This window comes from Natator depressus, chromosome 11 (genome assembly GCF_965152275.1).
Source record: "Natator depressus isolate rNatDep1 chromosome 11, rNatDep2.hap1, whole genome shotgun sequence".
NCBI classification, from domain to species: Eukaryota; Metazoa; Chordata; order Testudines; family Cheloniidae; genus Natator; species Natator depressus.
The window spans coordinates 75581760-75606002 of NC_134244.1; the positions used below are offsets into that span (position 1 = coordinate 75581760).

At 42.8% G+C, this 24243-nt stretch overlaps 1 protein-coding gene across 4 annotated transcripts in view; it reads right to left on the bottom strand.

Moving 5' to 3' along the window:
* Nucleotides 1–24243, bottom strand: part of ADARB1 (adenosine deaminase RNA specific B1) — a 253319-nt gene that overhangs the window by 145691 nt on the left and 83385 nt on the right. For all 4 annotated transcript variants that reach the window (XM_074968188.1, XM_074968187.1, XM_074968190.1 and 1 more), the window contains exon 2: nucleotides 10242–10278. The gene's annotated coding sequence lies outside the window, so the exon portion shown is untranslated. The remainder of the gene's footprint in view (nucleotides 1–10241; nucleotides 10279–24243) is intronic.

A 24243-nucleotide genomic window follows, 5' to 3' on the forward strand; every position in this document is an offset into this window, starting at 1 on the left:
TATACCCTTCACCTTGCACTGTAACCTCCATCTTGGGTTAAGACATCCAGGTGGTGTCGAAAGCCAGTCAAATCTTGACAGGGTCTATTCTGGATGTTGTGTGCTCAGAGTCGGGGATGGGACACTCGACGAGTACCAACAATGCGATAGCTAACAAGGACCATCAACAACGAATGACTCTTTTCTACTGGAACAATGGGTGTTCTCCTAGCAGTGCCATTGCCTTTGAATGGCTCAACGACCAATGCAATTCCTTGGGACAATGGACTCTACACAGAAGCTGAAGGAGGCGCACCTGGAGCACACCCCAACCCTAGCCAAAGCACATAAACAATAATTGGGGATGGAACACAGAATGCCAACTCCGCAGGGAGCACAGATGCTAAATTGATGCCCCAATTTAAGGAAGGAGGGTATTAAAGCCCATCGCTTCACCCTTGATAAGAGGCTTGAGAAGACTTTTCACTCAAATCAGAATTTCTTTGCAGATTAGCTCCCTCTTCTAATCCCATTACTGGTAGGAAAAACCACAGGGGCCTATAGCCAAATGGAAGGTACAGACTGTGGGGATTATGTGCAATATAGAGTTTATTCATAGATTTTAAGTCCAAAATGGGCCACTGAAGTCATCTAGTCTAACTTCCTGCATAACATAGGCTGTAGGACATCCCTGAATTAATTCCTGTTTGAACTAGAGCATATCTTTTAGAAAAAAAAGCCAATCTTGATTTTGAAACTGCAAGTGATGGAGATTCCACCACAACCCTAGGTAATTAATTCCAGTGGTTAATTCCCCTCACTGTTAAAAATGTGCATGTTATTTCCAGTCTGAATTTGCCCTGCTTCTACTTCCCACCATTGGATCTTGTTATACCTTTGTCCACTAGACCAGTGATTTCAACCTGTGGTCCACGGACCTCTGAGGGCCTGCAGACTATGTCTAAGGGGCCCATGGAAGGTTGTTGTTACCATAGAACAGTCATTTTGAACCTGTGAGCTGTGGTACCCTGGGGTCCTCAGACAATGGCTAAGATTTTCAAAGGGATTCACACTTTCATTTGAAATGTGTTAGGGGTCCACAAATGAAGAAACGTTGAAAACCACTGTGCTAGGCTGAAGACAGTCATCACATTTCTGGCACTCATGTAGATACATCTAGACTATAATCAAGTCACACCTTAATCTTCTCTTTGATAAGATAAGTAAATTGGGCTCCTGGAATCTCTCACTATCGGACATTTTTTTCTTTTCTTTGATCTTTCTTGTGGCTATTCTCTGGATGTTCTCCAATTTTTGAACATCCTTCTTGAATTGAGAACACCATACTGAACACAGTATTCCAGTAGTGGTCAGACCAGTGCAAAACAGAGATAATAAATCCTCCTTACTCCTACTCAATATTCCCTGAAAATGGAGCTGATCTGCAGAGAAAACCTGATTCAAGTCACAAGCCTTCTCAAATGCAGTGAGATATCAATGTCTATCTCCCCTTCTACCCCACATATACATCCAAAGTGACAGGCCCTTGTCTGGCTTACTAGGGGAAGGGATATACTTCTTTAGGGTGGGAAGTGGAATAGAGAGACATGGACACTGCTGCAGAAGCAGAAAGGATCAGCATGGTGATGTTGTCTCATCCCCCAGGGACCGGAAGGGAACAGAGCTGATAAAGGACAAGGCCACTAGGAGAAGTCCCCTTTTCCCCAAACCAGGCAGAGCAGCACCCACCCTCCCACCCTTGGAAATGGCAAAATACCAGATTTGGTCAGGACCCACTGTGGGCATTCTACAAGCTGCTCCTTTCTCAGGCAGGCTGGGAGGGAATCTTCCCCTCACAACCAGATTGGCCAAGGGGGACTTGGGGCGGTTTTGGCCTTTCCCGCAGCGGGTTGGGGGGGGGCCTTTGTTAGGGTGAGTAGGGAATAGGAGTTAGGCTATGATATCACAACTCATTGTGTAATTGTCGGGTGGATGTCCTGTGCAGGTACTCCAGAGGGAGGGGATACAGTAATCAGACAAATGGTTTGGTAAAGGATTTAAATGAGGTATATGTTAAAGGACCAGAACAAGGGGGTTTAGGGCGCCTATGACTGGCACAGCAGGGAGCAGACCACCACCTCCTTTATAGGCCACCTCAACCCTCATTCAAGAGAGTGGAGAGATGGTAAGGTCCCAGCAGCAGGTTGGCTGGGGGTGGGGGAGCTGACAGAAGCCTCCAGGTCAATTTTGAAATGATGGAGTTACCTGTACTGTACACTTTTATCTGCCGAGTAGTCCCAGACATCTAATAATAAAGTTGCAGCCTAACTAAACTATATCCAACCTGTCCTGTCTTTCTTCCAGTATAGCCAGATAAATCCCACCAGCCTTTTTAGCCACATCATCATTCTGCGAGCTCATGTTCAGCTGATCATCAAATATGAGTCCCATGCTTTTTCATACTCACTGATTTCCAGGATATAATCCCCCATCCTGTAAGTATGGTCTACATTTTGTTTTGTTATATATTACCTTACATTTGGCCAAACTGAAATGCATATTGCACCCAGTTTACCAAGCGACCCAAATCACTATCAGTGACTTCTTCTCTTCATTGCTGACCCCTCCCCAATTTGTGTCATCTGCAAACTATCAAAAACAATTTCCTGTTTTCCTCCATATATTGACAAAAATATTGAATGGCGTAGGGCCAAGAACCAGGCCCTGTAGGACCTCACTAGAAACATTCCACTCAGTGATGTTTCCCCATTTACAATTACGCTGTCAGACGTATCAGTTAAGCAGTTTTCAATCAATTTAATATGTGCCAATATAAAATGGCCTTGCCCCTTAAATTTTAACTGACTCCAGAGGCTTAAAGAAAGGGGGCTTTTTGAGGGGGGAGAGATTCAGAAGAATAAAAGGATTATTGATATCTAGATTTGATTTTGACAAATAGGGAAGAACTGGTTGAGAATTTGAAAGTGGAAGGCAGCTTGGGTGAAAGTGATCATGAAATGGTAAAGTTCATGATTCTAAGGAATGGTAGGAGAGAAAACAGAACAATAAAGATAATGGATTTCAAAAAGACAGACTTTAGCAAATTCAGGGAGTTGGTAGGTAAGATCTCTTGGGAAGCAAGTCTAAGGGGAAAAACAGTTCAAGAGAGTGGGAAGTTTTTCAAAGAGACATTATTAAGAGCACAAGAGCAAACTATCCCAATGTGTGGGAGACCACCCTGGCTTAAACAGAAAAGCTTCAATGATCTGAAACTCAAAAGAGAGTCCTATAGAAAGTGGAAACCAGGTCAAATTACAAAGGATGAATATAAACAAACAACACAAGTATGTAGGGACAAAATTAGAAAGGTCAAGGCACAAAACGATATTAAACTAGCTAGAGACATAAAAAGTAATAAAAAAACATTCTACAAAAACACTAGAAGCAAGAGGAAGACCAACAACAAGGTAGACCCGTTACTAAATGGGGGAGAGGGGGAGAGAAATAACAGAAAATGTGAAAATGGCAGAAGCGTTAAATTACTTTTTTGTTTCAGTTTTCACCAAAAAGGTTAGTCGCAATTGGATGTCTAACAAAGTGAATGCCAGTGAAAATGAGGTAGGATCGGAGGCTAAAATAGGGAAAGAACAAGTTAAAAATTACTTAGACAAGTTAGATGTTTTCAAGTCACCAGGGCTTGATGAAATACATCCTAGAATACTTAAGGAGCTGACTGAGGAGATATCTGAGTCATTAGCGATAATCTTTGAAAAGTCATGGAAGACAGGAGAGATATAGTGCCCATCTATAAAGAGGGAAATAAGGATAACCTGGGGAATTACAAACCAGTCAACTTAATTTCAGTACCAGGAAAGATAACGGAGGAAATAATTAACCAATCAATTTGCGAACACCTTGAAAATAATAAGAAAATAAGTAACAGTCAGCATGGATTTGTCAAGAACAAATCAAGTCAAACCAACCTAGTAGCTTTCTTTGACATGTTAACAAGCCTTGGGGAGGGGGAGGGGGGGAGATATCTTGACTTTAGTAAGGCTTTTGAAACTGTCTTGCATGACCTCCTCATAAACAAACTAGGGAAATACAACGTAAATGGCGCTACTATAAGATGGGTGCATAACTGGTTGGAAAACCATTCCCCAAGAGTAGTTATCAGTACTTCACAGTCAAGCTGGAAGAGCATATCGAGTGGGGTCCCGCAGAGATCAGTTCTGGTTCCAGTTCTGTTCAATATCTTCACCAATGATCGAGACAATGGCTTGGACAGTATACATATAAAATTTGCAGATGATACCAAGCTGGGAGAGGTTGCAAGTGCTTTGGAGGATAGGATTAAAATTCAAAATGATCCGGACAAACTAGAGAAATGGTCTGAAATAAATACAATGAAATTCAGTAAGGACAAATGCAAAGTACTCCACTTAGGAAGGAACAATCAGTTGTACACATACAAAATGGAAAATGACTGCTTAGGAAGGAGTACTGCAGCAAGGGACCTGGGGGTCATAGTGGATCACAAGCTAAATATGAATCAATAGTGTAACATTGTTTCAAAAAAAGCGAACATCATTCTGGGATGTATTAGCAGGAGTGCTGTAAGCAAGACACGAGAAGTAGTTCTTCCACTCTACTCCGCGCTAATTGTGTCCAGTTCTGGGCACCACATTTCAGGAAAGATGTGGACAAACTGGAGAAAGTCCAGAGAAGAGCAACAAAAATGATGAAAGGTCTAGAAAACATGACCTATGAGAGAAAATTGAAAAAATTGGGTTTGTTTAGTCTGGAGAAGAGAAGGCTGAGAGGGGACATGATAGCAGTTTCCAAGTACATAAAAGGTTGTTAAAAGGAGGATGGAGATAAATTGTTCTTATTAACCTCTGAGGATAGGACAAGAAGCAATGGGCTTAAATTGCAGCAAGGGCAGTTTAGGTTGGACATTAGGAAAAACTTCCTGTAAAGGTGCGTAAACCCTGGAATAAATTGCCCAGGGAGGTTGTAGAATCTCCATCACTGGTGGTTTTAAGAGCAGATTAGACAAACATCTGTCAGGGATGGTCTAGATAATACTTAGTCCTGCCATGAGTGCAGGGGACTGGACTAGGTGACCTCTTGAGATCCCTTCCAGTTCTACAATTCTATATAGAGATGGAAACTCAGTTGTGGACTACTGCCACAAATGGGGCAAAAGTAGAAAGTCACTACCTTAGATAGGTTGTATTGTAAGAGTTTTATCATCTGTGTTCCCATGACTTTAAAATGTGGGCAGTTGACCACAAGCTGCCTGGCAGACAAGTATGGGGACGGTAGGTCGGGTTCTGGGAGGAAGCCCAAGAGAAAAGTGGTCAAGTATGGGACCCAGGAGGGGGACATGCAGGTGCATCCCAGCAATGAAAAGTGATTAATCCCAAGATGGAAGCAGCTACTAGTCCAAGCTAACCCCCTCAGAGAAATCCCAGAGATCTGAGGTGTTTTAACCATCAAGGAACAAAGAACATGTGAGCTAACTGCTCAGGAACCACATATTAGGCCGCTGACAGTGCACCACAGCGGACTAACCTATTAGCAATCCAGGCTACACCTCGAATTTATGGAGTTAACTGTGTGACTTAGTCAGCTCATCCGGGGCATACAACAAACATGGTGCTGAGTTCACGCCTCAGACACTCTAACGGGAACAAACACCAGATCCCCAATGGAGGCAAAATGTGAAAGTTAATGGGGAGACATTCTAGGAATGGAGAGACACAGGCACTGCTCATACCCTAGTCAAGCCCCATGTGGTGAAATCAAATGAGGTTCTGGAAGGCAGCCAGATATAGATAAAAGTTATTTGCCTTGCCTTTTGTCATTATCCCTGTAAAGAGCCAGGAAGGCTTGAGAATGATGATTGGGGAAACATTAAAGGATATTCCATTTAATATTTTATTGGGGAATGACATTGCAAGTCTGAGCCAGGGTCCAGTCCTGCTACTGGAGCAAGCTCAGGCAATTCTGTTCACGCACAGCAGCTGAAGAGCGTAAGAATACAAATGAATTAGCTGGGAAAAGTAGGTTGGAGATGCCTTCCCTCTTCCAATGACAAGGTGACGACCTTAGGACACTGCCCAGGTGTGTGTGAGAATACAAATGGACCCGTATTGGGAGGGGAAGCAGGGAGAAAATCTGCCCACTCCCCTACAGGTTGAGAGCGCCAAACTGGCTTAAGTGCAAACACACAGAGGCAAGAGTCAGTGGCTATGGAGGCAAATCCACTGCCTCCCCCTACTGTGGAAACTGGAGTACTCCCCAGGGGACCCTGACTCTTGACCTTTGCAGAGGTGGGACAGAAAGAGGAAACAACCCCTTGGGTAGGGAACAACAGATTGTTCCTGGGGAGGAAAATCACTGTGATACATTGCAAAACCCATCTCTTTTCTCAGTGTTCTCGCAAGGGAAGGGTGTGTTGAAGTCTGGTATTTGTACACAGAGGGGGTCCCTCTTTTCTTTCTTGTTCTGAGCAGGCTGATGAATTGATCCTTTTTTGTATTAAATCTGAGTATATGGCAAAGGCAGCCAGAGCCCTTAAGAGGTACTTGTTTATGTTTTACATAAATTTAAATAAAATAAATGAAAACCAGATTTTAAAAAGTTACCCCTTTCTGATGTTCTAACTTCCCATTAGACCTCTGTCCTCCATGGTGATGAGCGTGCCGTGGAAGCACTAGGTAACAAAAGAGAAGATGAGGAGGAGGACAAGGAATTGAAGAAAAATGAGATGGATAGGGACCCCCTTCAGTGGGGAGTGAGCCGTTAAAAGAGATTAGATGGTCATAAAGAGGGTATTTGATTATGAAAAGATCAGAGAAGGTTCAGTGCTCACTGAGTGGGAAAACAGATCTAGGGCTGAAGATCAAACAAGAAAATGAATGCAGGAAGCTAGAACACTGGATGGAACCTAATCCTCAGTAACTTCAATTTTCACAAAGAAGGTGAGAGTAGAGAGAATGAAGGAAAGATAAATATTGAAATCAGTGGGAAGACTAGAGGTATGAAATTACTGGATGTTTCCTACAGTCACATGGAATGATTTAATTTTGGGGCAGGTTGGGTTCAAATTTTATATCCTGATAATTCTCAAGACTGATAAACACTTATTTTCTCAACTAAGCTACGGAACCACTAGATCAAAAAAGAGAATTAGGTGCAATGTCAAGATAGAACTGGAAACTTATGTAGCAAAAGGATATCACTTCACGTTTGATTGAGCTCAAACGTAATATATCTCCACAGATCAATAAAAATGACAGTCTTAAGTTTCACTCTCACTTGCATGTTCAGCCACTACTATCTTGCTTTTACTCATTCCCACCCCACTTAAACCAACTATGATAATGGTAACACCGTCAAAGGGACCATTTTATTCCAAGACTAAGTGATTCAGCCAAGTGTTCCACCCCTTTTGCACAACGGAATAAAGGAAAATGGTTTCATATGTTTCATTACAGTACATCAGCACCAACCTTCCTGCTATTCTAAATAGTCAGCCAGCTCACTTAACTCCAGATCTATGCAGGCTTACTACAGTAAGTTAGTACAATTGCTAAACATTGTAATTGGCCAAATAAGAGTTGCACAGTAAAACAAATTCTCATGTCACTAACCCAGAATGCCTGAACTGCACTGATTTAGTACTGTAAACGATAGACTACAGAGCATGTTTTGTTAAAATCCTGAAATACAGAAATGCAATCCAACAGCACCCTCTAATGTTACAGACTACGTACACAACTGTATTTCACTTGTAATGTTCCAGTGAGTGAAAAAAGCTCTAAAATTTTATTTTTTCCCAAAAAATGTCAAACTTATTTCTATAGTAATATGTTCAAAAAAACCTTAATCTGAAAAGAGTGCTTCTACCTAAATTGGGTCTTAAAGGGAAGGTAAAAATATATATCATTAAAAAAGACAATTAACACAATCACATTGCATAAAATTAACACCACTGACAGGATTCCACTTTAAAAACTATGTTAAAGCATTAAAATTACAAAATTAAGCACACAGAAGTCAGGAAATGCTAAAGTTAAGGTTGCATACAAATCTTTGTATATTACAACACAGCCTTTAATTACATAATAACTTAATATTTCTGAAAGACTTCTGCCAAATACTTGATCCCCAATTTCCGGCCAGATGAAAAAAATAGAGATGTAGGGCTTGGTACCAAGAAAACCACATTTTGAAAGTGAAAAGGATGACATACCATTTCAGCCAGAAAACCAGAATATTCTGGATCTTTGGGTGATTATTGTTAGCATTTTATTGTACTTTGGGAAAAAATATAAACTAGCTACAACCAAGTATTGCTGTGTAAAGAAGGGTAGTTTATGTATTTCAGTTGAATTAATATCTAAGGCCCTACTTGAATCACAGGACAACTGTCAAATAATTGTGGCTGAGTTGTGAGCCAGACATGGAAAACTGCAGAAAAATAATAATGGTCCTTATTATTTGCAATAATTTGGAGAAGCTGACAGCGGGGACTCCCGCTGTTGGCCGCCCGGAGCGGATAGCTGGGACACCTGCTGTCAAAATTGCAATCGAAGCCTAATATTGCGAGATTCACAATTTCTACAATATCACAAACTGAATAGGACCTTATTAATATCTATTTAAGTGGTTTTGAAGGTTAGAGGCTTGCTATTAAAAGAACAGCAAAAAGGACAGAATGGGGGAAGGGGGTTAATTGAAAGAGTATTTTGTCTATTCTTCCATACCAGAAGAACTGCTAAAGGGATTTTTCTCACACACTAATGAAAATATTCACCTTCAGTGTAGTGGGGCAGTTACCGCACATCTCAGGGAAAGGGAGGCTGACTGGGGAAGCGGCCACAGCTGGGGCCACACCCAATCAGGCCACAGCTGGCCCTGATGTAAGGGCTAAGGGAGGAGCTGGATCAGTCTCACTCCAGCTTTGGAGTGGGAAGGACCTGGCTGCCTGGGAGCACAGGGTATCGGAAGCAGAGCAGTGCTGGGGAAGGGCAAGAGGAGCTGGGGAGCTCCAGCCTGTCAACTCCCCCGGCTGAGGCCCTGTTAAAGGCCTAAGGAGCAGCAGAGGTGCAGCCCGGGGATAGGCAGAGGCAGCTGGTCCAACCCCCTTGCTAGTGATGAGTGGCCATTAAGGATTGCAGTCTGCCCTAGAGAAAGGGGGCTAGATGATGACTGGCAGTAGCCACTGAGGCAAGGTGGGCATAGGGGTGCCCCTGGGAGGGGAGACCCAGAGTGTGGGGGTACTGCTGGAGGCAGAACCCCAAAGTAAAGGGCACCAAGGTCCGGGAGGGACATGGGGGCCTGAGGCAGGAGAGACACTGGCCAACAGAAGGCGCTCTGAGCCTGGAAAGAGCTAATTCCCAGACAACCAGCAGGAGGCGCCGCAAGGATGAGTGTTTGATCTGCTACATTCAGCCACAGACCTTGCTTAGAAAATTTCAGTCTGAAAGGTGAATGTTTTTTAAACAACAAAAAATATTCAAACAAGTCACTAGAATGCTGACTGGCTTAAAACATTACTACAGTGAGTACAATTAGCACCCACTATAGTAGGCTAACAGGTTTTATTTTTATGAGGAAAAGGTTGCAGGATGGGACCTCTAGTTCATAAACAAAACAAAAACCATTCATTATGTCACAAGTTTACCACTAAATCTTCCAAAATAATTTACACTAACCATACTGATGCTAATTGCTACAATATACCAAACTAGATACAAATACTGTACCAAATCTTTCAAACCTGTCTTACACAAGAAGTCCTTGCTCTCACAAGTAATTTCATTATAGTCAGTGTGTGAGTAAGAGTTATTTATGAGATAAATACTGATTTGCAGAATCAGGACTAAGTGAACTAGCAAATTTTTAAAATGCAGTTTCACTTGATAGAGATCAGATATTTCAGGATATCATGTTTCTTATTTTCAGTCCTGATTCAGGATTTTATTGTACTGAAACATTTGGTTTTATAAATTTAAAAGTTGTACCTTTTAATTCTTGAATGAATTTATAAACAAGCGTTTTAAATGTTTGATTTTTTAATACTTTTTTTTTAAAACAGAAGAATTCATTGTGTACACACAAATTTTCTTCCCTAAAAAACTTGAATGTATATCAATTAGAAACCACACAACCTCTCAGTAATAATTTTGTAAACATAAGTATTTTTTTTCTTAATTAAAAGCCATTAAATTGGCTCATTTACTGCTTACCTCTTCAACTCTTAGAAACACGTGCTGGTCCTGCAACCTACAAAACAAAAAACAACCACACTTAGATTCATCCAAGAAAAAACACATTCCATTTAGTAAATGGCAATTTTTTGTCCATAAAGGGACAAAGCTGCTTTGGTAGTGATTCGGCCTATAATCACTGATTACAGTCCATGTGGCAAACATACAATTATTAGCAGGAGATTATCTTCCCTGTTTGCTCTATTCAGGCTGCACAAAGGGAGTGGATACCTGCCACAAGCCGCCAGCTAAGGAGTCCGCACAGCAGACACAGAACTACCAGAGCCAACTACTACGCAGCCCTCAGGCACAGGGAGGGGACCAGGAACAGCACCAGTAGGGGCACAATTTGCTCTGGAAATCCCCAGATGGTGGAGAACCTCTTGGGAATTCCTATCAGCTGGCACAGTTTAGAGCAGCCCCTGAGGTTGCTGTAACCTGCAGCCAGGGCTGGGCAGAGCACAGATCCACTCATGCTCTCCTGTATCTAACATAAGGGTGCAGAAAAGAATCACGCCCACTATGGCACACAACCGCAAGCTGTATTTAAAATACCCTAAAGATACCCTTGAGAAACGAAGCCGGCAGGGCTGTCATCTATACAGAATAAAAAACTAGTTGGATCTTAATACTTACATCTGTGCCTAAAAATATTTTTTCTGTTTATATTGACAAATTCCAAAATGGCTGTGGGTATCGCCAAGCTGGAGTTGGTCCTGCTGTGAGCAGGGGGTTCGACTACATTACCTCCTGAGGTCTCTTCCAACGCTAATCTTCTATAATTCTATAAGTCATAGAAACTATTTCCACAGTAATATTTGTAGTTAAACAGCTGTGCAATCAAGAATTCAGAAACGATGTATTGCTGCAGAAGTACAATTTGAACATAAACAGACACCACCTCTACAGTATTTGGATAAAGGTTTTTCTACTAAGCAAGTTTGATTTCTTTTCTCATTCAGAAACTAGAATATTTCAAATAAAAAGAAAAGGAGGACTTGTGGCACCTTAGAGACTAACCAATTTATTTGAGCATGAGCTTTCGTGAGCTACAGCTCACTTCATCGGATGCATACTGTGGAAATTGCAGAAGACATCCAGGTTCTCTCACCCCCTCACCCCCCTCCAAAAACCACACACACAAACTCACTCTCCTGCTGGTAATAGCCTGGATTTCTGCAGGAAATGGCCCACCTTGATTATCATACACATTGTGAAGACAGTGGTCACTTTTGATGGGCTATTACCAGCAAGAGAGTGAGTTTGTCTGTGGGGGGGGGCGGAGGGTGAGAAAACCTGGATTTGTGCTGGAAATGGCCCAACTTGATGATCACTTTAGATAAGCTATTACCAGCAGGAGAGTGGGGTGGGTGCTATTACCAGCAGGAGAGTGGGGTGGGAGGAGGTATTGTTTCATGGTGTCTGTGTATATAATAATGTCTTCTGCAATTTCCACAGTATGCATCCGATGAAGTGAGCTGTAGCTCACGAAAGCTCATGCTCAAATAAATTGGTTAGTCTCTAAGGTGCCACAAGTCCTCCTTTTCTTTTTGCGAATACAGACTAACACGGCTGTTACTCTGAAACCTGTCAATATTTCAAATGTTAGTTTTGTCCATGAGAGGGAGATGCTGCACTACATAAGACCACTTAAAATAAATTAAAGTCAAGAGCCATTTTTTAAAATATTGCATTAACTCACGGCTTCTCTCTATGAGGACACTCGGGAAACTTAATCTGAATTAATGAAAGGTGTGAATTTAAAGTGGATTAGTTAAACCACATAAAAATCCTGTGTGGATACTCTTACTCAGAATTCAAGTGGCCTTAATTTGGTTTAGTTTTAATTCAGTCCATTAAACTAAACCAAATTAAGGGCATTTTAATTCCAAATAAGAGTATCCACACTGCGGTTTAATGTGGTTTAACTAATCCACTTTAAAAGTTAATCTGGGTTAATTTTCCTGAGTGTTCCCAGGTAGACAAACCCACAGTCTGGTTAATTCACATCAGATTTTTTTTTAAAACACTTCATGATGTTCAGAATCATTGGAAGACACAAGCACAGTTGAAGTGACAGAATATCTTAAGGATATTGCCTAGAGGATGATGCAATGAAGGAAGTGACATGGAGACAAGGCCCAGTCTAACGTTCACTGAAGTCAGAGAGAAGATTTCCATTTACTTCAGTGGACCCTGGATTAGATTTATCAGCATGCTGTAGGCACCATGTCCCATGCCCCTTCATCAACCCCCCCCACCCCGAAATAGTCCCATAGACACGAAGCTCAGTTGATTTTTGCACACACACATTTGATTCTTGTGTCTTTAGTTCACAGAAAATACTTTATCTTGAATTCAAACATCTCAATTGAACCCTGCTTTTAGCCAAACATTTCTTCCTCTGACAGTTCCGATTGTTATCTAAAATTATACTAACACTGGGTTGCCCCATATTTCTGGTGTCCTTTCTTAAGAAAATGTTACTTTTTAAATAATGACAGTAGCAAAGAACGGGAGGCTTTTTATTTAGAAACATATTCGAACAATATTCCAATGTCATCCAACTGACGACATTAAGAAAGCCAAAGTGTTTAATGCCTATTTTGCTTTAGTGTTCGCTGAAAATGTTAATGGTGACCAGATACTTAACACAATTAATATTAACAACAAGGGGAAAGGATGTAATGATGCTGCCTTTGGTGGGACACTTCTGAGAGTATCAATTCAGGACAAATTGCTTAAAGCAGGGCAGTTACAGCCCAAGGCTGGGGTTTTCTCACTTCTAAGGCACACCAAACCAGCCAGACAGAGAAGACTTCAGTTTTACCCCACTGGCTAACCATACGTCACACAATATACAAGTCAGTTCTTACCCACAAATCACGCTGTTGCCAATCCTTTAGAATCTGAAATCTAAAGGTTTATTCATAAAAGGAAAAAGATATAGATGAGAGCTAGAATTGGTTAAATGGAATCAACTACATACAGTAATGGCAAAGTTCTTGGTTCAGTCTTGTAGCAGTGATGGAATAAACTGCAGGTTCAAATCAAGTCTCTGGAGTATATCCACAACTGGGATGGGTCACTCAGTCCTTTGTTCGGAGCTTCAGTTTGCAGCAAGGTTCCTCCAGAAGTAAGAAGCAGGACTGAAGACAAAATGGAGGGGTTTTCAAGGGCCTTTTATATTCTCTCCCTTGGTTCTTATTGTGGAAAAACACAGCAGCAAGATGGAGCCTGGAGTCACATGGGCAAGTCACATGTCCATGCATGACTCAGTTTGCAGACCTATGCCTTTGTTTACATGTTAGTTTGAACGTTCCCAGGAAAGCTCAGATGTGGATTGGCATCTCCTAAAGTTCATTGTCAGTTAAGTGTTTCTTGATTGGGCCCTTAATCTGCAAACTGCTTTCTCAAGAAACTATCCAAATGCTTTAATGAGGCTATTTAGAATCAAACACATTGAGATACAAGAACATAACTAATATTCATAATTTCAACTACAAAAATGATACACACATACAGATAGCATAATAATAACCAGCAAATCATAACCTTTTTATAGACACCTCACATGAAAACCTTTCTATAATATTTGGTGCCACTACAGGACCTTGGTTGCAACAATGATCTATATGGTCACAGTTTATGTCAATAACGTCAAAAGGAACACACACCAAAATAGGGAAAGCACAGATTAAAGAATATTAGATACGTGAGATGTACTGAAGTCTGAAGCAATCTCAGAACCATTAGTAATTATATTTGAGAACTCTTGGAGGTCCTAGAACAATGGAGAAGAGCTAACAGAGTACTTATCTTTAAACAGGGGGAACAAAGAGAACCCAGGAAATTATAGACCAGTGTTACGTTATCTAATTAAAATATGACCACACAGATCATTGCTATCACTGTTATATAATTGCAACAAAACTTGTACAAAGTATGTCAAGTAGGGTATCTATGGAAAGGTTATGATTTCCTGAATATGATTATGCTATTTGTATGAATGTATCATTTTTGTATCTCAGGTTATAAATATTAACTATGTACCTGTATTTCAAATGTTTGCTCATGTGGTAACAAGGTATTTAGCCAGCACATTGTGAAGGAACTAGTCAAGTTAAATGGCTCATCAAGGTACACTTAACTCACAGTGGACCATGGAAGATGCCCATCTACGCATAAAGAAAAGGAGTACTTGTGGCACCTTAGAGACTAACAAATTTATTTGAGCATAAGCTTTCGTGAGCTACAGCGAGGGGGGGAAATGGAGACAGGGATAAGGGGGCTGGGAGTGGGGCATGGATGGAGCCGCGGCCAGGGGCTGAGGCTGGGGGCGGTACTGGAGCCACAGTCAGGCCATGGTGGGGGCTGGCAGCCAGACCCCTGGCTGGATGCAGAGCTGTATTGAGGCTGGGGGGCGGAGCCATGGCTGTGAGGCGGGGCTGCATGCCGCTCCCTCCCTGCCCCCTGTGATTGGAAAACTGTTCCCAGAGAGTAATCATCAGTGGTTCACAGTCAAGCTGGAAGGGTATATTGAGCAGGGTATTTTGGAAAAAAAAAATGCCATCTTTTTTGCTGTCAATATGGGGCTTGTGGAATGCTGCAGTGAGGTACTGGGGAACGGTGCATGCACTGAGCTCTAGAACTGAATGGATTTACCTGCAATTAGCAAAAGCCATATCCCTAGCTGCTCCTCCCTCACCACCCCCCCATTCCCCACCGCTGGGCAAATTTCAAAGGCTTGTTGCAAACAATTAGAGCTATTGAAAAGAAATTTTCATGATGAAAAGGGTTAGGAGGAGGCGGGGGGCGGGGGCTTTTGTTGACTTACGTTGGCATCTGTCCCTTTTCTTATTTTCCATCCAAGTTGCAAATCTACGAGCCCCATCTTGACAAGCAAAAAAGACCATGTTTCTTTTCCCCCCAATCATGTTAGCTCAGTGAAGTTGGGTTAACACAGTATCATAGAAATGTAGGGCTGGAAGGTACCTTGAAGTAATCAAATCAAGGCAGGACCAAGTAAACCTCGATCATCCCTGTTTTTTAAACTTTATTTTTGTTTTTATACAAAATATAAACACATATTGGAACAAAACATATGGTATTTCCATATTGTGCATATATTTACATATGAATAACCAAATTCAATCTTCATTATTTGTAAAACGTCCTCTCTCTTTTTAAAACTTCCAGGGATGGGCATTCCGCCACCTTCCTTGGAAGCATCTCCCAGAGCTTAACTACCGATATAGTTAGAAAGCTTTTCCTAATATCTAACCTAAATCTTCCTTGCTGGAGATTAAGCCTATTATTTCTTGTCCTACCTTCACTGGACATAGTGGACAATTGATCACTGTTCTCTTTATAACAGCTCCTCACATATTTGAAGACTGCTATCCGGTTCCTCCTCAGTCTTCCTTTCTCAAGACTAAACGTACCCAGATTTTTTGGCCTTTCCTTATAGGTCAGGTTTTCTAAACTTTTTATCATTTTTTTTGCTCTTCTCTGGGCTCTCTCCAGTTTGTCCACACCTTTCCTAAGGTGTGGTGCCCAGCCTTAGGAGGCCTCTCCAGTAGTGAGTAGGCAATTATTGCCTGTGTCTTATATACAACACCTGTTAACACACCCCAGAATACAAGCCTTTTTTGCTTCTCCATTACATTGTTGACTTATATTCAATTTGAGATCCATTATAACCTCCAGATCCATTTCAGCAGTACAACCATGAAGGTAGCTACCCCCCCCCCATTTTGCACCTGCGCATTTGATTTTTCCCTCCTAAGTGTAATAATTTGGACTTGTCTTTATTGAATTTCATGTTGATTTCAGACCAACTTTTGAATTCTAATCCTGTCCTCCTAAGTGCTTGCAACCCCTCCTAGTTTGGTGCCATTTGTAAACTTCATAAGCATACTCTCCGTTCCATTGTCTAGGTCATTAGTGAAGAATACTGGACCCTGGACTGACTCCTCTGGGTCCTCACTAGATACATCCTCTCAGTTTGACAGTGAACCATTGATAACTACTCTTTGAGTACCATCTTTCAACCAGTTGTGCACCCATCTTATACTAATTTTATCTAGACCACATTTCCCTAGTTTGCTTATGAGAATATCATGTGGAACTGTGTTAAAAGCTTTATTAAAATCAATATATCACATCCACAAATGCACGAAGCCTGGGAAACAAGCAGGGAGAACTGGAACTCCTGGCAAAGTCAAGGAATTATGATGTGATTGGAATAACAGAGACTTGGTGGGATAACTCACATGACTGAAGTACTGTCATGGATGGATATAAGCTGTTCAGGAAGGACAGGCAGGGCAGAAAAGGTGGGGGAGTTGCACTGTATGTAAGGGAGCAGTATGACTGCTCAGAGCTCCAATATGAAACTGCAGAAAAACCTGAGAGTCTCTGGATTAAGTTTAGAAGTGTGAGCAACAAGGGTGATGTTGTGGTGGGAGTATATTATAGACCACCAGACCAGGGGGATGAGGTGGACGAGGCTTTCTTCCGGCAACTCGCAGAAGTTACTAGATCGCAGACCCTGGTTCTCATGGGAGACTTCAATCACCCTGATATCTGCTGGGAGAGAAATACAGCGGTGCACAGACAATCCAGGAAGCTTTTAGAAAATGTAGGGGACAATTTCCTGGTGCAAGTGCTGGAGGAACCAACTAGGGGCAGAGCTCTTCTTGACCTGCTGCTCACAAAATGGGAAGAATTAGTAAGGGAAGCAAAAGTGGATGGGAATCTGGGAGGCAGTGACCATGAGATGGTCGAGTTCAGGATCCTGACACAAGGAAGAAAGGAAAGCAGCAGAATACGGACCGTGGACTTCAGAACAGCAGACTTTGACTCCCTCAGGGAACTGATGGGCAAGATCCCCTGGGAGAATAACATGAGGGGGAAAGGAGTCCAGGAGAGCTGGCTATAGTTTCAAGAATCCTTACTGAGGTTACAGGGACAAACCATTCCAATGTGCAGAAAGAATAGTAAATATGGCAGGCGACCAGCTTGGCTTAACAGTGAAATCCTTGCTGATCTTAAACACAAAAAAGAAGCTTACAAGAAGTGGAAGATTGGACAAATGACCAGGGATGAGTATAAAAATATTGCTCGGGCATGCAGGAGTGAAATCAGGAAGGCCAAATCACACCTGGAGTTGCAGCTAGCAAGAGATGTTAAGAGTAACAAGAAGGGTTTCTTCAGGTATGTTAGCAACAAGAAGGAAGTCAAGGAAAGCGCGAGGCCCTTACTGAATGAGGGAGGCAACCTAGTGACAGAGGATGTGGAAAAAGCTAATGTACTCAATGCCTTTTTTGCCTCTGTCTTCACAAACAAGGTCAGCTCCCAGACTACTGCACTGGGCAGCACAGCATGGGGAGGAGGTGCCCAGCCCTCTGTGGAGAAAGAAGTGGTTCGGGACTATTTAGAAAAGCTGGACGAGCACAAGTCCATGGGGCCGGATGCACTGCATCCAAGAATGCTAAAGGAGTTGGCGGATGTGATTGCAGAGCCATTGGCCATTATCTTGGAAAACTCATGGCGATCGGGGGAAGTCCCGGATGACTGGAAAAAGGCTAATGTAGTGCCCATCTTTAAAAAAGGGAAGGAGGAGGATCCTGGGAACTACAGGCCAGTCAGCCTCACCTCAGTCCATGGAATAATCATGAAGCAGGTCCTCAAGGAATCAATTCTGAAGCACTTAGAGGACAGGAAAGTGATCAGGAACAGTCAGCACGGATTCATCAAGGGAAAGTCATGCCTGACTAATCTAATTGCCTTCTATGATGAGATAACTGGCTCTGTGGATGAAGGGAAAGCAGTGGACATGGTGTTCCTTGACTTTAGCAAAGCTTTTGACACTGTCTCCCACAGTTTTCTCGCCAGCAAGTTAAAGAAGTATGGGCTGGATGAATGGACTATAAGGTGGATCGAAAGCTGGCTAGATTGTCGGGCTCAACGGGTAGTGATCAATGGCTCCATGTCTAGTTGGCAGCCGGTATCAAGTGGAGTGCCCCAAGGGTCGGTGCTGGGGCCGGTTTTGTTCAATATCTTCATAAATGATCTGGAGGATGGTGTGGATTGCACCCTCAGCAAGTTTGCAGATGACACTAAACTGGGAGGAGAGGTAGATACGCTGGAGGTAGGGATAGGATACAGAGGGACCTAGACAAATTAGAGGATTGGGCTAAAAGAAATCTGATGAGGTTCAACAACGACAAGTGCAGAGTCCTGCACTTAGGACGGAAGAATCCAATGCACCGCTAAAGACTAGGGACCGAATGGCTAGGCAGCAGTTCTGCAGAAAAGGACCTAGGGGTTACAGTGGATGAGAATCTGGATATGAGTCAACAGTGTGCCCTTGTTGCCAAGAAGGCCAATGGCATTTTGGGATGTATAAGTAGGGGCAAGCAGATTGAGGGACGTGATCGTTCCCCTCTATTCAACATTGGTGAGGCCTCATCTGGAGTAGTGTGTCCAGTTTTGGGCCCCACACTACAAGAAGGATGTGGAAAAACTGGAAAGAGTCCAGCAGAGGGCAACAAAAATGATTAGGGGACTGGAACACATGACTTATGAGGAGAGGCTGAGGGAACTGGGGATGTTTAGTCTACGGAAGAGAAGAATGAGGGGAGATTTGATAGCTGCTTTCAACTACCTGAAAGGGGGTTCCAAAGAGGATGGCTCTAGACTGTTCTCAGTGGTAGCAGATGACAGAACAAGGAGTAATGGTCTCAAGTTGCAGTGGGGGAGATTTAGGTTGGATATTAGGAAAAACTTTTTCACTAGGAGGGTGGTGAAACACTGGAATGCGTTACCTAGGGAGGTGGTGGAATCTCCTTCCTTAGAAGTTTTTAAGGTCAGGCTTGACAAAGCCCTGGCTGGGATGATTTAATTGGGGATCGGTCCTGCTTTGAGCAGGGGGTTGGACTAGATGACCTCCTGAGGTCCCTTCCAACCCTGATATTCTATGATTCTATGATTCCCAGCTACTAGGTCAGTAACCCTGTAAAAGAAGGAAATGAGGCTGGCATGGCATGATTTGTTCCTGGGAATCCATGCTGGCAATTCCTTATAATCCTATTATCCTCCAGGTGCTTACAAATTGATTAATTTGTTCCAGTAACTTTCCAAGTATTGAAGTTAGGCTGACTGGTTGTCACTGTGCCTCTGTGGGTCACAATTGAGAATACCAAATTCAGAACAAGCTGCTGGGAAAAAGGGCAGACACACCCAAAAACTGGTGGTTATTCTTCCATAAGATGTATTTCAAATGTAGTTACACCTTGGTGACACCCACTAGGCAAGATGTTTCCAGTCTAGAGAGCTGGCTGTGAAGGGTAATGGGCCATTAGGGGAAACAACAGACCTAAGGAGAAGCTTCCGGGGAACACTCCAGGCAGCCTATGGATAATGGCTGCTATGACTGAGCAAGGCATGCAAGGACATGTGACCTGACCACGACACTGAACTCCATTTTGGTACTTGTATTTTTCCACAAACTGGACTGGGAACTCAATTTGGATTAAAGAGTTACCGCCATATGGAAAAGCTATATAAGGCGGGGAATGATATCATCTCTTGGCCTCACTCCCCACACAAGAGAACTCCTGGAAACACCTGAAGGACAAAGACTGAACTGGGGGAAGTGCTGGTCCCAGGCTAAAGGGATTTCTATCCTGTGTATAGAAACTTGGTGGACTGCTTGTATCATCAGTCAGGGTGAGAGATTATGGATTCAAATCCTATCTGGTAGTTTACCTAGTAATAACCAAAACCACAAGCTAAGCCTAATCTGCTTTGATCTGTTTGTTTTCACTTAAAATCTATTCTTCTGTAGTTAATAAACTTGTTTTATGTTTCATCTTTACCAGTGTGTTTTGAGTGAAGTGTCTGGGGAAAAAAAATCTCAGTTTGATTCACACAGGCTTGTTGTGCATATTTTTCCCACACCGAGGGGAAAGAGAACTATATTAAGGAGCTTATTTTGTACAGATCCTTGTGCAGTGTAAAACGGTATAATTCTGGGTTTATACTCTAGGAGGGATGCAAGGCGGGGTAGCTGGAAAATTCACTATATGTCCTTGAGTGGCTTAGTTAAAGCACTCAGGTAACTCAGTTGGGTGTGTGGTGCCACCTGGTGTCATGTTGGGTGATAACAGGGCCTGATGAGGCTGGCTGAATCTCCAGCAAAGCAGTGTGAGAGAAGCCTGCCCAGCTGGGGGATTAGAGGGTACAGCGGTTCCCAGTGCTCCCAGACTGAACCCTGGAGGTGACAACCCATCACACCCCCCCACTTCAAGGGAGCTTCTGGTGCTCGCATAAGCCTCCCCAAACAAAAGAGACACGTACCGTCTACGATTAAAGTACCAATCATAGAAGTGTGGGACTGTAAGGGACCTCGAGAGGTCTTCTAGTCCAGTCTCCTACATTCATGGCAGGATTATGTATTATTTAGACCACCCCTGACAGGTGTTTAATCTAAACTGCTCTTAAAATCCTGGAATGATGAAGGTTCCACAAGTTCCCTGGGAAATTTATTCCAGTGCTTAACTACCCTGACAGGGAGTTTTTCCTAATGTCCAACCTAAATTGCCCTTGCTGCAATTTAAGCCCATTGCTTCTTGTCCTATCCTCAGAGGTAAATAAGAACAATTTATCTCCATCCTCCTTTTAACAGCCTTTTATGTACTTGAAAACTGTTATGTCCCATCTCAGTCTTCTCTTCTCCAGACTAAACAAACCCAATTTTTTCAATCTTCTGTCATAGGTCATGTTTTCTAGACCTTTCATCATATTTGTTGCTCTTCTCTGGACTTCTCCAAATTCTCCACATCTTTCCTGAAATTTGGCACCCAGAATTGGATATAATACTCCAGCTGAGGCCTCATCAGCACGGAGTAGAGCAGAAAAATTATTTGTTGTGTCTTGCTTACAACACTCCTGCTAATGCATCCCACTATTATGTTTGCTTATTTTTTACAACAGTGTTATACTGTTGACTCATATTTAGCTTGTGATCCACTATAACCCCCAGATTTATTTCCGCAGTACTCCTTCCTAGGTAGTCATTTCCCATTTTGTATGTGTGCAATTGATTGTTCCTTTCTAAGTGGAGTACTTTGCATTTGTCCTTTTTGAATTTCATCTTATTTATTTCAGATCATTTCTCCAGTTTGTCCAGATCATTTGGAATTTTAATCGTTTCCTCCAAAGCACTTTCAACCCCTCCCAGCTTGGTATTGTCTGCAAACTTTATAAGTTTACTCTCTAGGCCATTATCTAAATCAATGGGGGGGAGAGATAGCTCAGTGGTTTGATCATTGGCTTGCTAAACCCAGGGTTGTGAGTTCAATCCTTGAGGGGGCCATTTAGGGATTGGGGGCAAAAACTGGAGATTGGTCCTGCTTTGAGCAGGGGGTTGGACTAGATGACCTCCTGAGGTCCCTCCCAACCCTGATATTCTATGATACTGAAGAGAACCAGACCCAGGATCGATCCCTGCAGGACCCTGCTCAATATACCCTTCCAGCTTGACTGTGAACCACTGATAACTACTCTCTGGGAACAGTTTTCCAACCACAGGGGGCAGGGAGGGAGCGGCATGCAGCCCCGCCTCACAGCCATGGCTCCGCCCCCCAGCCTCAATACAGCTCTGCATCCAGCCAGGAGTCTGGCTCCCAGCCCCCACCATGGCCTGACTGTGGCTCCAGTACCACTCCCAGCATCAGCCCCTGGCCGCGGCTCCATCCATGTCCCACTCCCAGCCCCAGCCCCAGCCCCCTTATCCCTGTCTGCATTTCCCCCCCTCAACCCCAGCTGCAGCCCCACTCCCAGCTCCAGGAGGGTGCGGACAGCGGTAAGGAAAAGGCGCAACCCTCAAAATTTTGGGGACCACTGATCTAGGGTATATTTCCCTTCTTTGTTTATGAGACGGTCATGCAAAACAGTATCAAAGAAGTCTTACTAAAGTCAAGATATACCACTTCTTCTGCTTCCCCGCATCCACTAGGCTTGTCAGTCCATCAAAGAAAGCTATTTGGTTGGTTTGACATGATTTGTTCTTGACAAATTCATGCTGACTGTTACTCATTACCTTATCTTCTAGGTGTTTGCAAACTGATTGCTTAATTATTTGTTCCATTATCTTTCCCAGTACTGAAGTTAAGCTGACTGGTCTGTAATTCCACAGGTTGTCCTCAATCCCCTTTTTATAGATTGGCATTATATTCACCCTCTTCCAGTCCTCTGGAATCTCTCCCATCTTCCATGAGTTTTCAAACATAATTGCTAATGGCTCAGATATCTCCTCAGTCAGCTGTCCAATATCTGTACATTTTTGCAAGCAACATTTAAGTGAAAAAGAATATGAAATGCTGTGGTGCATATTATAACCGCATATACAAGCATACTATAAAAAGGGACTACCGAAGTTTACACACTTCAACAGGTGCTAAATGAAAGGTAACCACTTGAGGGCACTGAAGACTAAGCAGAATGTCTGCTAGCTTCATAAATAATTTCAATATAAAGGTAACATGGTTTATAGTTTGAATTTTAAAAAATCCATGTAATTTTGAACTAAAATTGTATCTACCATGTATGGATATTTTAGTTTAATTTGGAATCAAGTTTGAGATGCACATAATTTCTAAGTTTTTAATTGCTCAAATATTAATTTACAACAATCTCAAATCACTACTTCTCAAAAGGTTTGAGACTTAAGTTATTAAAGTTGCCAACCTTTTTCAAATGGTATACGATACACTATTTCAAATCAAATTAGTCTTTCTGCTTCATTAACTTTATCACACACACTTATATAGGCCTTTCATTCAGAATAAAAATACCTCACAAACACATACGCACACGCATACAGGGAATCACTTCACCCCAAATTACAGCCAACTGATGTCAAATTCTGTAAATATTTAATGTGTGGTTCCTATCCGGATTCCAAACATGGATACACATGCGTGCCATGAGCCAGAGCCGGAACTGTTCATAGTAGTGTCTATTGACCCGCACATGTGTCGACCACGTACAAGGCTTTAAGACACACTGTGCAGGTCGACAATGCTCCAGTTCCCTCTTATCAGGAAGCAGAGGAGCCTGAATCAGAGGGGATGGAGGGCGGGATTGGAATCCAGACAGGGATCACACATCTCGAGCAACCTCCAGTTACAGTAAGTAAACCTTCTCTTCTTCTTCGAATGATGGTCCCTATGTGGATTTCAAACATGAGAGAGTAGCAAGCAGTGCTCAGCATGGAGGCAGGCACAAGAGCTCACCAGAAGACGCAGTCTTAAGGACCGACAGCAGCATCCAATGCCGAGGCTGGGCAATGGCATAATGGGTGGAAAAGGTGCGAGGTGGCAGCCCTACAAATGTCATTCCAGGGAACATCCACAAGGAAGTTAATATCACAGCATATGCCCGGGTAGAGTGTGCTGTGACTTCAGGGAGCGGGGAAAGACATGGAAGAATGTATAGCAGTTTGCAATGCAGCAAGAGATCCACTTGGAGAGTCGCTGTGAAGAGAGAGTGCGACTCCGGCAGCCCTCTAAATGGCAAAAAAGAGTCAAGGGGACACTTGGAAGGCATGCGTGTGTTGGAGATAAAAGGCTTTCGGTTTAGAGTAAAAGACTGAGATATGCACACACTGGTTGAGGTGAAATGGGGGGGCCACCTTGGGAAGGAACTTGGGATGGAGCTGGGGGGAAACCTTGTCTTTGTGGAAGATGGTGAATGGCGGGTCCACAGTTCATTAACTTATCTCATGGATGTGATGTCCATCAAGAAGATCACTTTCATGGAAAAAGTGGGCAAGGCAGCAGATTGTGAGTGGTTCAAAGGGTGGCTCAGTGAGAGCGGGCAGAATGAGGTTAAGGTCCTAAGAGGGGGTAGATTTGTACACGGTGGGGAAAGCATTGAGAAGGCCACAAAGGAAGCAGGAGGTGGTCGGGTG